At 47.3% G+C, this 13,738-nt stretch overlaps 1 protein-coding gene across 15 annotated transcripts in view; it reads right to left on the bottom strand.

Annotated features, from left to right (window-relative positions):
• The window catches only part of PARD3 (par-3 family cell polarity regulator), a 746,206-nt gene that overhangs the window by 662,114 nt on the left and 70,354 nt on the right, over nucleotides 1-13,738 (bottom strand). The window lies entirely within an intron of this gene.

The following is a 13,738-nucleotide window of genomic DNA, read 5'->3' as shown; positions in this document are numbered from 1 at the left end:
TAATATGCCAGTTACATTTGAGAAGTAGGGAAGCACACTTCACTGTCTTCTTTGAAAAAGCGGGCTACAATGTTGTAATTTTGAAGATATGCCTAACCGTGTGCACATTTCAGGTATTTAACACGTCGCTGAAAAAAACCCTCTCCCAGTGTGAAAACAAAGAATATGAACGCTCCTTTTCCGGTTCCTATTATAAGAAATGAGTGAATTTGTAAAACACATGAATGGGTTTGAGCTTTAACAAGTAACGGTCCTATTCAACAAATGTCTGTGATTTCTGACATAAATGTCTTTGCTAACATGTACTTTCTGTGGCCCATTAATTCCTCTCATAAACTCCCAGATATGTTACCTTTCGTGGTCTCCACCTCATTTTTAAAGATAAACAATGGCATCTGCAATGCTCAGATGAGGAAGAAAGCTGGGCTCCCTCCCACCCACCCATCATACACCCCTGCAAAAGGGGTGTGTAGTTTCATCACCTCACAGTCAGAAACCTGAGCCTTCCTCACCCCCACCCAGCCAGGCCTCCAGTCGGGCGTTCTTGGGTGCCAATCCTGCTTCTCCTCATGGGCGCTGAGAGAAATGGGCTTCCGTGGACTCTCCTACCCAATTGAGGGAAATCTCATCTATTTCATAGAATCCATGCGAAGGCAAAAGCAGTCACATGGGAAGACTTCGACCAGAAATGATACACCAGCATACACCCATTGTTATAGGCACTAAAAGATTAAAGCACTCCAAAAACACCTTGTACAGCCCTCCTGGTGGTGTCGTGGTTAAGTGCTAACGGCGTGGTCAGCAGTGTGATACCCCCAGCCATCCCTGGGGAGACAGACAGGGCATTCTACTCCCATAAAGAGTGACAGTCTTGGAAACTCACAGGGCATTTCTAGCTTGCCCTTCAGGGTTCCCGTGAGACGGCGTCAACTCGGTAGCAATGAGGACAACACCTTGAACCCACAATAATAATCTTTGATGTAAAATACACTGTTTAGGATTACATACTTAATTAACAATTTGGAGCAGCCTTTGTTTCACCCCTGTATTATAGCTGAGATTTGGAGCCCTAAGTGTACGGAAGGCTATCGTTGACAGTGGGAACCCCAAATCCATTCTGAGTCTCCACAATGATTCAGCTTCCAGTGATGCAGGGCCACTGACGGTGATGTAAAAAGTAATCAGCTTTGCCCCCAGGTAGAGTGTGTTTGAAAGCTGATTACAGATTATCGCTTAAACTCTGAGTACCTCCAGCAGAAGGTTATGGAGGACAGCAAAGAGCCAACAACCCAGAGGCAGAATCCCCAGAAGATGCCTCCACTGAATTCCTTCTGATCCCTCACTTGGGATATAAAGGGTCTTGCCCTCAGGCAGAGTGGACAGGAAACCAGATCACCACCACCCCTCTGCTCTATCCCTCAGAAGTGACCACGTGCAGGACGCGCCCTACGCTGCTATTGCTCCTTTGGGCTAACAAGGAAAGCCCAGGTTCTAAAGCAGAAAAGTCACATTACAGAAACAAGGAGCAGAATTTCAACACATCTTTTGGGAGAGACACAATTCCATCCACAACGTCCAGGTACAAGATCTGCTATCCCGGGCTGCTGTGCCCTCCCCAGTCACTGTCCCCTATGAACACACCACCCTCCACCAGCCGGTTGCCTGGATAAGAGTCTCCCATTCCCAAGCAATGGGATAAGAGTCTCCCATTGCCCACTCGTAGCACCAGCAAAAAGTCTAACTCACCTCCCTGGGGGCGTAGTAGGTTACGCCTGGGACTGTGAAATCCAAGGTCAGCACTTCAAGACTACCAGCCACTCCACAGGAGAAAGATGAGGCATTCTACATCCTTAGAGAGTTAGTCTCAGAAGCCCGCTGGGGCAGTTCTACCCAGTCCTGTAAGCAATAGAGTCAGAGTCGACTTTGGCAATGAATTTGGTTTTGATTTGGCCATGCTTTTAGGACAGGGAGGCAGAGCTGGTTAAACAATGGAGACATATAGGTTTCCTAGCTTGTTAATCCAATGCTTTCCCCCAGAACACTGCCTGAGAGGTCTATTTTCTGAAAGACAACCATATATACTCGAGTATAAGCTACCCTGAATATCCACAGAGGCACCTAAGTTTACCACCAAACCGCATACAAAATGTGTTGAAAAATAACAGCTTATACTTGCGTGTATATGGGAATTTGTTTCTGTTTGACAGATTTTTATGTGAAGACCCCAACATTTTAGGTACCTGTATAACTTTAATATAAAAATGGAGGCAAGATCGTCAGGAGAGAGGTCTTCCCGCCAGTGTTAGAACAGAACGGAAATATACAGCAACATCCCAAGTTCCACTCTTCATTGGGCAACATGACAGTCATTTTTTCTTCAAGTCAGCAAGTTTTGCAGACAATATTATCCCATTTGGCACCAAGCACAGACCACTGCCCCCCCCTGCTGACACAAGCCAACCACCCTGACATTATTCATGTTCTGGGCTTTTGAGAAAAATCATGCAAATGCCTCTGAAATCAATGCAAGAGCCATCCGAAAGGAACCCGTGAAAACCACAACATCTGAAGCTAAGCCCGACGGTATAAAAGCCAGCCAGCCGTGTTTCTTGACATGGAGTAGCAGTCCTTGTCGTGAGAGATTTACTGCTTCTCAGCTCTACAGGATGTCTTTCCAAAGCGCTCCTTCACAAAACGAGTGGCAGGCCCGGCACGCCTCTAATTACAGCGGAGAGCAGTCGCTGCCAGGAAAAGGGGGGGCTAGCCACTGTTGCACAGAGCAGACTCAGCAGGCTGGTCGTCGCGGACTGCTCTGTGCCACGTGGCTCTCCCTTGGCAGAGGCGAAGCGACTGCGGAGGAAGACCACAGCCAAGAAGTCTCCGTTGGAGAAAACCTGTCCTTACTACATCGGAGCGTTCTCAGGGGATGGAGGATGGCCTCAAAGAGTGGAAAATCCTCAGTCTTCCATCATGTGCTAGTTGATGGAGGGAGGAAAGAGCCCAAACCAAAGCAGCCTCTGTCATGGAGTCGAGTTGACCCGCAGGGTGGAACCGCCCCTGTGACCGTTAAGGAGAAAAGAAAGGCCCGTCTTTCTCCCCTGGAGCAGCTGGTGGTTTCAAACCGCTGACCACGGGGAGAGCAGCCCCCTGGTGTAAGCACAACACCACCAGGGCTCTGTCCACTAGAAGTGGCCCGAGCTTCCTGGAGGCATTTTAGTCACCTCACTCTGTGAGTGTTTCCCAAGCCTGGTCCCCAGCCCCACCACGCATACCGCCCCAAGAGCCTGTCCTTCCCTGGCCACAGCCCCTGTGCTCCTCCGCGCCTTCAGCGCCCGACCTGAGAGCCGTGTGTGGGAGCAGTCTCTTTCCTTCTCACGTGCTGGGCTGAGGAAGCGGAACTGGGTGGCACTTGATCTGCTCCCCAAGGGCACTCGGATCGACCAATGGAAAAACAAACGAAGGGACAGGCGCAGGCTTTGAGAAGCTGGCCAGCCAGCTCAAGGCAAACTTGGAAGGATAATAAGGGAGCCAGCGCCAGCCAACGGCCACCAGATGTGCCTACACGTGACCCTTTGGCTATGCCAGTGAGCCTACCTTGGAAATCTTTCAACGGAAGGCCAGGTCACCAAAAATGAAGCCCTAGAACACAGTCATGTAAAATGTCCAAGGCTCAGGCAACTGTTTCCAAAAGACCTGGCCACATGAAGAATACCTGCACGTCTTAACATGAGTAGACCACCCAAAACTGACCTCACAGCGATCCAGCCCATCTTGAGTCCAGCCCTCGGGTCTCCATCGCCTTAGAGCAGTGATACTCAACCTTCCTCAGGCCGCGACCCTTTCATACAGTTCCTCCTGTTGTGGTGGCCACCCTCAGCCATAACATTATTTTCTTTGCTACTTCGTAGCTGTAACTTTGCTACTGTGATGAATCGGACAACCACTGTGAAAGTGCGGCTCGACCCTGCCCCACCCCCAAAAGGGGTCACGACCCACAAGTAGAGAACTGCTGTTTTAGAGAATGTTACTAGGGCAGACAGCTTCTTCTTTCTCCTAGAGAGTGGCTGCTAGGTTTGAACGTGGTGCCCTTGTGATTAGCAATTACTCAACGTTTACCTGACAGTGTCCCAAGGGTTGTTTGTTTTTCCCTGCTTACCAAACCACCAGTGTTTAAAAAATGTGAGTATGTATCTATCAACAATTGCAATAGGACACCAGTCATAGCACGATGAATTTTAGCAGCGATCTGGAAACAAGTTCCACCCCAATCTACAAAGTTAAAAGGAAAATATTAACTCCTTATTGATTCGACAGTAGATTTCCGTCGCTTGCCCCCTCTGTTAAATCCCACTGGAAATACCCGATTTCACAAACAAAGCTGCTCATACTGTGAAATGCAACCTTACTGGATCACATACAAAATGTCCCTCTTCTAAGGTAGCTGAAGGACACCTGGTGCTGTAATAGTTCTGGATTGTGATCCACAAGGTCAGCAGTTTGAAACCACCAACGACGCCAAGGGAGAAGGGTGAGGTTTTCTATTCCCGTAAGGTCACCATCTCGGAAACCCACAGGGGCAGATCTGGCCTGTCCTGTAGAGTCGGAATCATCTCGATGGCAGGGAGCTCAAGTTCGGTAGGGTAGGTGGATTTCCCTTAGTACTCTTAGTTTCCTGGGGTGTAGTTGAGGCAGCTAACCAAAAGGTTGGTAGTTCATGCCCACCCCGAGGCATCTCCAAAGAAGAGCCTGGCAATAAATCTGCTTCCTAAAAATCAACCAGTGAGGGGAGGGAGGGGAAAAAAAAAAGAGGACCTGATGCAAGGGGCTTAAGTGGAGAGCAAATGCCTTGAGAATGATTGGGGCAGGGAATGTATGGATGTGCTTTGTACAATTGATGTATGTAGGTGTATGGATTGTGATAAGAGTTGTATGAGTCCCTAATAAAATGTAAAAAAAGAAAAGAGGAGAAAAAAATGATTAGGGCAAAGACTGTACAGATGTGCTTTATACAATTGATGTATGTATATGTATGAACTGTGATAAGAATTGTATGAGCCCCTAATAAATTGTTAAAATTAAAAAAAAAAATCAACCAGTGAAAACTTCTAAAGCACAGCTCACTCTTAGACACCTGGGGTTGCCCTGAGTCCGGCGTGACTAAAAGGCACCCCTAACTAAGCAGATGTGACCCGGGTGTGAACACCTGAGGGAACTATCCACCTGAAGACTAAAGCATATAGGTTCCTAAAAAGCTTCCCCTGATTCTTTGACTCCACTTTTCCATACACTCGTTGAAGCCCCTTCCAACTGACTTTATGGGGCGAGTGTCTCAGCGTAGGCCAGTCAGTGGTGAACGTCCTGATAGCAGATGATATACTTCCAACAGCCCATTGCCCCAAAGGCCTGGCAGAGTGTTCTGTGACTACCAGATGGTCAAACAACTCATCAATAAAATCTATGAGAGTATTTGCTTCAAAACCTCTCTTATGTGCTGATCGGCAAACGCAGCCTTGGCGAGAAGCAAAGAATCGTGGACAGGACGCAGTGTCTAGGACCAGAGAGGCCACCGAACCCACCCTGCAGTGTGTAGGGCAAGGCAGGGAGACACAGGAAAGTACCAGCAAGCACACTTGTTTGAAATAAATTAGAGTAGGTATTTCTGATCCAAGGTACTTCCGAAAAGATCTGAAAATCGAAATGCATGATGGGTCTGTGACAAGTTACCAAAAGGAAGGTCACCCGGCTTACAATGAAAATCATAAAAAAATGGATTCCCTTAGCAAATGTCATCTGAGTGCTGTTGGGGGCGGGGGAGGGACAGTCATGCTAGCACAGTGAATGAAGTCTTTATGCTGCTTAATCCTTCATTTTTGAGAAATATACAAGCATCTCTCCACTGGCAGCACCCATAAAACCCTTCCAAACCATAAGTGATCCCAGCTCCCAGACCGGCTGACTTATATTTTTTTTCTCCTTGCCTTTATTCTCCTGACTTACATTCTGTCTCATGTCTTGCCCTTTACTTCCCCAAATTAATCAATTCCTTGAAATCAAGGACCACATTTCGTATTTATCCATAACAGGCTATACGTGGATGTAACTCAAGTGCTTTATGAGCAATAAAGAATGACTTGTTGCAATGAATCTGTCCTTTGCATATCACACGTACACTTGTTAAAAGCTACTGAGTAGCAGATTTCCTTTTCCATCTCCCAATAACGTCCATAAGTTGTGAGCTTCTTTGAGCAAATTGGACAAGTTCAACTGAAACCATGCCAAATTCTAAGAGCTTTCACAGACTGCATTAGCTTACACACAATCCCCGGACTTAAAACTACATACAAATGCCTTGTGAAAAATAACCTCCTCCCCCACTTTTTTAAAAAGATGTGTGTAACTAATAACAAGGAAGACACGGCCATAAAAGCCAAAGATGTCAACAGTGACATAAATATGGGTTGGGGCTAATTTATGAACAACCCAAAAATTCTAGTCAAAATGGCAGCATCTTGGATTTTCCCAAGATCCTTTAAGCAGATGTAATGGGGCAAAGACAGGAATTCCCAGGAAAGCAAAGCTGCACGAACAGCGTCCCTAAGAATTGTGACCGTGAGTCCAAGTGCAGGATACAAGCCCTGCAGTGGGCAATTCTCACTTAATGAGACTCAATTTGCAGCTCACAAGGTTGTAATTGGGGAGTGTGTCCTGCTTGTTACTACCGTGGCCTGGGCTTGCCACATGCTGATAACAGCTACCCCAGTCTAGCCTCTGAGATCGGCACCTGTAATTGTTATTTATTGACTTCTCGAATGATTTCCAAGAACAATCTTTTCTGAAAGTTACAGAGACTTCGCCTTCAAACGAGAGTCAAGACCAAGGATGAGAAAACGGAAGCTACCAACCTAACGTGAGGGCAGGTTCCTTTCCGTCCCCCCAATCTGTCCTGGTCAGCTGATTACAGAAGCAAAATAACGAGGACACAGCAACAGAAAAAGGAACTCAAAAATCTTGAGGCTCAAGAATCGACTGTCTTTCTCCTGTGACCGTCAGATCAAAATGAGCCCCCGTCCCCTGCGCCTGGCACTTGCCGGCTTCTCCACCATGAAGGGGATGCTCTAAAGCAGTGGTTTTAACCTTTCTAATGCCGAGACCCTTTCATCCAGTTCCTCGTGTTGCGGTGAACCCCCAACCATAAAATTATTTTCGTCACTACTTCATAACTATAATTTTGCTACTGTTAGGAATTGGGCAACCTCTGCGAAAGGGTCATTTGACCCCCAAAGGGGTCGCAACCCACCAGTTGAGAACCGCTGATCTAAAGTCACTGATCCTGGGCGGAGGAGAAAAGGCCTGGCGATCTCATTTCAAAAAGTCAGGTACAGAAAACCAGAGCAGTAATACTGCTGGAATCAGAAGAAGACATTAAGCAAAACCAGCTGGAGGTCCACCTCTGATGGAGACTGGTGGCTCTGCATAGGTAGAGAAAGGGTAACCCTTCACACCTCCCTCAGCTCAAGAATCACTGCCATTTAGAACCAATCAGCAGTTTCTAGAGAATGATCAGGTTGAAAGACAGGGATATATGTCAAATAAAGACTCGTTTATTGCATCTTCCTTCAAATTTCATTTTCTCAACTACTTAGTGTCAACTTCTAAACGGAAGTCACCAAAAGGTACCATTAACTTCCTAAAAGGAAAACTCTAAGCAAGGTAAGTGCTATAATTTCTGGGATATCAGTGAAAGATAATTTCTGGACTCCTGTTGTATTTCCTTTAAAAAAAATCGGAAACTATTTTCCAAATTCATCACACCATTTTGAATCTTTTTCACTTTGACCCTATATTTCCATTAGAAGTCCTTCCCTTCTGAAATAGTCAAACACCGGACCATGACTACACTCTATAAGCCAGTATGCTGTAACCAAGCAAAATTCCAAGTTGGCCTTCTCATTGTGATGGCCAGAATGGGTCCCCCATAGAAGTACCCCTGAGCATGGCCTTGTTCATTGGAAGATGCTACTCAAGAACACGAGGTCATGCTGCTGGGTGCTGGGTCCTAATCCATCTGGAGTTGTTTCCTTATCAAAGAGGACAAAGGGCACACAGGGAAAGCCAGGATGACAGAGGCAGGTGCAAAGCTCAGCATCCTCAGCCATCACCCGAAGTTGGGGGAGATTTTCCGCCCATGGTCTCCTAAGATATTGGCAGTCAGTCTCAAACTTCAAACTCCTAGAGGGGCCAAGAAAAAGAGGAAGCTCTTCAATGAGGTGGATTGACACGGTGGCCACAACAGTGGACTCAAACAGAACAACTGTGAGGACGTCACAGGCCCAGGCAGTGCTTCGTTCTGTTGTGCAAAGTCTCTCTAAAGGCCGGAACTGACTTCACAGGAACTAACAATAAACAGCCGCCGCCTCCAAAATGGAGGTCGCAGGTTTCTGTTCTGACCACGTTTTTGACTGGGTTCTGTTTTGGCCAATAAAGTAAAACAACAAGAGACCAGAATGGACTCCGGATAGGGCAATATATGACAAAATAACAATGTATAAATTACCACAGGCACATGAGGGAGGGTGGAGCGGGGAGGGAGGGGGAAAAAAAAGAGGACCTGATGCAAAGGGCTTAAGTGGAGAGCAAATGCTCTGAGAATGATTGGGGCGGGGAATGTATGGATGTGCTTTATACAATTGATGTATGTATATGTATGGATTGTGCTAAGAGTTGTATGAGCCCCTAATAAAATGTTAAAGAAAAGAGGAGAAAAAAAAGAAAGAAAATGATTAGGGCAAAGAATGTACAGATGTGCTTTATACAATTGATGTGTGTATATGTATGGACTGTGATAAGAGTTGTATGAGCCCCTAATAAAATGTTTTTAAAAAAAAGAGACCAGAATGTTTTTTGTTTGTGTGTTTGTTTTAATTTTGGGTGCCCCAGAAACCAAATTATTGGTTGAGGTCACATCCTGGGAGACTGAGTTCTTTCAAGAGCCGGATGTGTAACATTCAGGACTACCCACTCAAGGACCTGTAAGTTTGCCTCTGGCTGCCACCTGTCAGCCAGGCACCGTCGGTAGCACCTCAGCGAGTCAGAGATTGGGTGCAGCAAGCACCCTGCCCTTGCTTTTGTAGCTGGAGCTTCTAGCAGGGCCTCAGCCCTAGAACTTCCCCTTCCGGTGGACATTCTGCTCAGCCTCATTTTCAAAACAGAGTCCATTCCTGTATCATTTCATTGTCCATAACCGGGCCAGGCTGAGTCAATCCGGAGCCCTAATTCCTACAAGCCCCCACCCACCCGCCCGCCTTCTGGTGCTTAGGTAAGGGTGACCCTGATGTACCATCATCGCCCCACAAGTGGTGAATCGAGTCACACATGAGCCACGAGAACTGCCGACTTGGCACACCCTGCCCTGCTTCTCCCTGTCACTCCTTGCACACACATCAAGACTCGTAGATGGTATCTACAGATGCTATTTCCTGAAAACCTTTGCCAGTGCCATTCATACCATCAAGACCTAACCGGAGGGTCCAGTCCTCAAGGGACCTGGTCAGGAGCCTCCTTTGCTGAAACTGCGGTGAAAAAGAACTCGGAAATGATGCTTCTATTTGCCACGACACTGGGGCCGCTACCCTTCCCTTCTGAGAAGAAGCCGCTTTTCTAGACACTGAGTGAGGTTGCATTGGGTGTTAGTTTTAGGCATAAAATTTAATTTACGAAACCAACCTCACTCATGGCGGTTCTGTTTAAAGCCCAGCTTTGACCCGGACTCTGAAAATGCAGTGATTGCTGCATCGTACCGAAGCCTCCAACAGAGGCAGAGGCTCTGTTCCTGGCGGCTTTGATGGGGTGCAAAATGGTTCTTGTGCTCAAGGGCGAACCACCAGAGGGAGGTTCCAGCCCTGCAGAGGGACTTCCCCAGAAAGGCCGGGTGATCGGGTCCTTCCACAGGCACTGAAACCCCAGTGAGCACAGGTGCACTCTGACACACGGCGTCATCGGGAGTCCCAATCAACTGACTCAATGGCCATTGGTGCTGGGTGATGGCTTTGAAACTGAGGATCATAAGGAAGCCAAGTCACCGTTTCACCAGAAGCGTCCTTTTTTGCCTTTATCATGTCCTGGTCTCTACTGAACTACAACTAATAGTGAATCACTGTCTGGTTGGGGCACTCCAGTCCTGGTGCCCTGCAGCCCACAGCCAGAGATGTGTATGTAAATGGCTGTCATCCTGGAAGCCCTGAGTTTGGATTCATTCCACGGTGACTCATTCACAAAAGGAAAAAGCCCCTACTGACAACCTGGGAACCAGAGGCCTCCAAGCCCATCCCCTGGAAGGACACACCTTAAAGCTCCTCAGGTTTGGGTTGGTGACAGGCTGAAAAGGCAGGCTTCACAACACTGGAAATCCCCCATTGTATGAAATGAAATGGGTGTGACCGAAACAGCTAAGGCCAGTCATGATAGGAGACTGTGTCAGCCGGGTGAATAAGTTTTGCAAACACAGGGTAAAGAGACGGTGACGCCGGCTCCTCTCAGAGGTGCCTGAGAGACGCAGGAACAAGAAAAGAGTCAACATCACAGACACTGAAAATGAATGAGGAAGAGAAAATACCACCGCCTCCAATCATCCAAATTCAACACAGAGCCACCCAGCCCTCAACGAGCCCCGGGCATAGAGGCATTACCATTCTTTTTTAACAGGGTGCCAAGGAATAATACAGATCGAAAAGGACTGCAATACAGGATTTTTATTCTCTAAACTTAGAACCTGGGTGGTACAAAGCCTGCAGAAAACCCAGGACTATGTTGAGTCCATACACGTAAGTACAGAACACTGTATGCTGCTCGTCAGGACTCCACATCATTTGTTGCAAACGGACAAGTGTTTTCCACCCAGGAGGGTCACCTCTCCTGCACTTCAGGAAAATGTTCCAAAACGTCAAGGGGGAAATTTTTTTTTCTAGCACATTCTGCCTCGCACATTCCATTTCCGAATGATGCGGCGATCTAACATTCCAATTCACCACTAGGAGAGAGAGCACAGGGACAGCAGCGAGGAAAAACAGAGTGACTCTAGCAGCAGCCAATCCAAAAGCTCCACACCCAAGGCTAAAGAGAAATTCCTGGAGCGAGCACCCCAGGCAGGTGAAACAGGGGCGGCCCGCGGCTGCAAAGCATGCGGAGATAAAACCTAGAGGATTGTGGACTGAGGCTCGGTCACAGTGGCGGTTCACCTGCAATTTTATTCCACATTCTGAAATGAGCAAGAAAAACGATCTCATGGCTTCATTTCTGCAAAGACCTGCTGCTACGCGTTCTGCTTCCTCTATGGTGGAAGGCATTCGCCTTGATAGTTATGAAAACGTAGTCCACATTCCTTAGCGCAGGAATTCTTTACTGTTTCAGTCAATGGAGCTTGGCCCATCAACATCTTTCACCTAACTAGTAGGTATACAGGTAGCAGCACGTCCACTGCCATCCTAAGGTTCCGCAAATCTGTTTACATAAATAAAGTAGGGTGGAGCCACTGCGTGGGGCAAGCGGCTCCTGTGGCTGGGACTCAAAAGGTCGGGGGCACTCAAGTCCACCCAGGGGCACCTCAGAAGGCCCGGCAACCTGCTGCTGAAAAATCAGCCTCTGAGAAGCCGAGGGAGCTCAGCGGTCCCCTGGCACACATGAAGTGGTCATGAGCCAGTACGTGATCGCCACATGGAGATCTGCATGCCCCTGTGTAAGACCTGCCCCCGGTCTGCTTCGCATTAATAGATGTTCCAGAAATGATGGACTGCCCCGCGTCCATGATGTTCTAAAAACACCGCGGTCTCAGCCTTGTGGGCTCGTTGGCTCTGCCCCTTGGCTTTGAGGTGTTGAGGAACCCAGGCCTGCAACAGCCAAGCGCCACGATTAGAAGCTGATTCCCCAGCCTTCAGAGAAGTGCAGCGACATGACAATGACACAGTCACCACTCATGTTCTCCTGCACAGAAATGGAAAGATACTAAGTGTCTCATATTTTAAACCACTAGGCAGCCTGATGGAGCCCTAACCACAACTGGAAACCAGCAGTGGGAGACCACCCGCTACTCAGTCGGAGAAAGATGAGACTTTTCTACTCTAACGAAGAGTCAGTCTTGGAAACCCACGGGACAGTTCTACCTTACCCTCAAGCAGCGGTCCTCAACCTTCCTCAGGCCGCGACCCTTTCATACAGTTCCTCAGGTGGTGCTGAGCCCCATGCCCCAAAATTATTTTCATTGCTACTTCATCACTGTAATTTTGCTACTGTTAGTAATCGTCGTGTAAATGTATGATATGCAGGATGTATTGTCTTTGTTCCCAATGGAACATAATTAAAGCATAGTGATTAATCACAAAAACAATATGTCATTATACATTGTGAACTAGTTATTTCTAATGAAAAATAAATGTCGTCTTGAAGCATGGTGTAGCATGGGTAACAGTCTTCAGGCCGGGCACTTGTATGTGGGCGCATCTGCATGTGGGCAGACCCGCCTGGGGACGGATAGAGAAGCGGTGTCTCGGTTCCTAAGACCACTAGAAATAGGTGTTTTTCCGATGGTTTTAGGCGACCTCTGTGAAAGGGTTGTTCAACCCCCACCCCAAAGGGGCCACGACTCACAGATTGAGAAATGCTGCCCTATAGGGTTGTTATGAGTTGGCATTGACTTGATGGTAGTGAGATTGGTTTGGGGAGGAGGCCTGGTGCCATTGGTACTTCAATGTTGGGCTGCACACTTTAAGGTCAGCAGTTCAAACCCACCATAGGCTCCACAGGAAAAAGATGAGCTGTCTGCTCCTATAATGATTTATAGTTTCAGAAACTAAAGTAAACTTAAGTCCATTCAAAGGCAGTGGAGGTGGGTTTATTCAAAGCTACTGAGTTTTTGGATGCTTTGGGATGCACCGATGGATAAACAAGCTAGATGAAAGAGACAAATTATATAACCACCAAGCTTATCATCTTTATATATGAAGTTAATACAAAAAATACTAAGATAAAAGCCAAAAAGTATTTCCCCCAGGGGTTCCAGCTCAGACGTGCTGGGTTTACCCCAGACACGGCATATGTCCCTCAATCAGCGGGTGGCTACAGACAAGTTTTCTCAGTAAAACACATGTGCTAGTCTCATAAAGATGCCTTCCAAAAAAGATCCAATCCAAACAGTGTCTTCTGATAGGACTGGCTGGGCCAGTTACAGTCAAGGCAGAGATTATTAGTCCAGAAGGTTACAGGGACTGTTTGGGGCACCCCAAGAGGATAGATAACTCAATAGATTTTCACAAAAAGCACAGCAGGATCACAGGAGTTCCCACGAAGAAGTCTGAAGAAAACTGAAAACACACTGGTGAGAAGGAAGAAAAAGTAAAACAGGAAAGTGGTACCCAGAAATTTTATTTTTCCATCATGACAACACACCTGCTCGTCGGCCAACTCTCCGAGCCGCTGAGGACTGTCTTGGGAGAGTTCTCTTGTGGCACTCATTATCCCATCCACTCGATGGCCCTCGTCTTGCCCTCTCACGCTTCTTTCGGTTCCCCAAACGCAGCTTCTTTCGGTTCCCCAAACGCAAAGACGAGCTCAAAGAAACACGATTTGCGTCCCCGAGAATGTCAACATGTGAAACTACGTCTGACGGGACATGAACAGAATGCATGGTGCATCATTCTTCAGGAAAGGGTCAGCGATGTGGAAAGATGGACTTCAAAACTTTATCGAC

Source organism: Tenrec ecaudatus, chromosome 5 (assembly GCF_050624435.1).
Source record: "Tenrec ecaudatus isolate mTenEca1 chromosome 5, mTenEca1.hap1, whole genome shotgun sequence".
NCBI classification, from domain to species: Eukaryota; Metazoa; Chordata; class Mammalia; order Afrosoricida; family Tenrecidae; genus Tenrec; species Tenrec ecaudatus.
The sequence above is the reverse complement of the archived record's forward strand: the minus strand, read 5'-3'. Positions and strand labels throughout refer to the sequence as shown.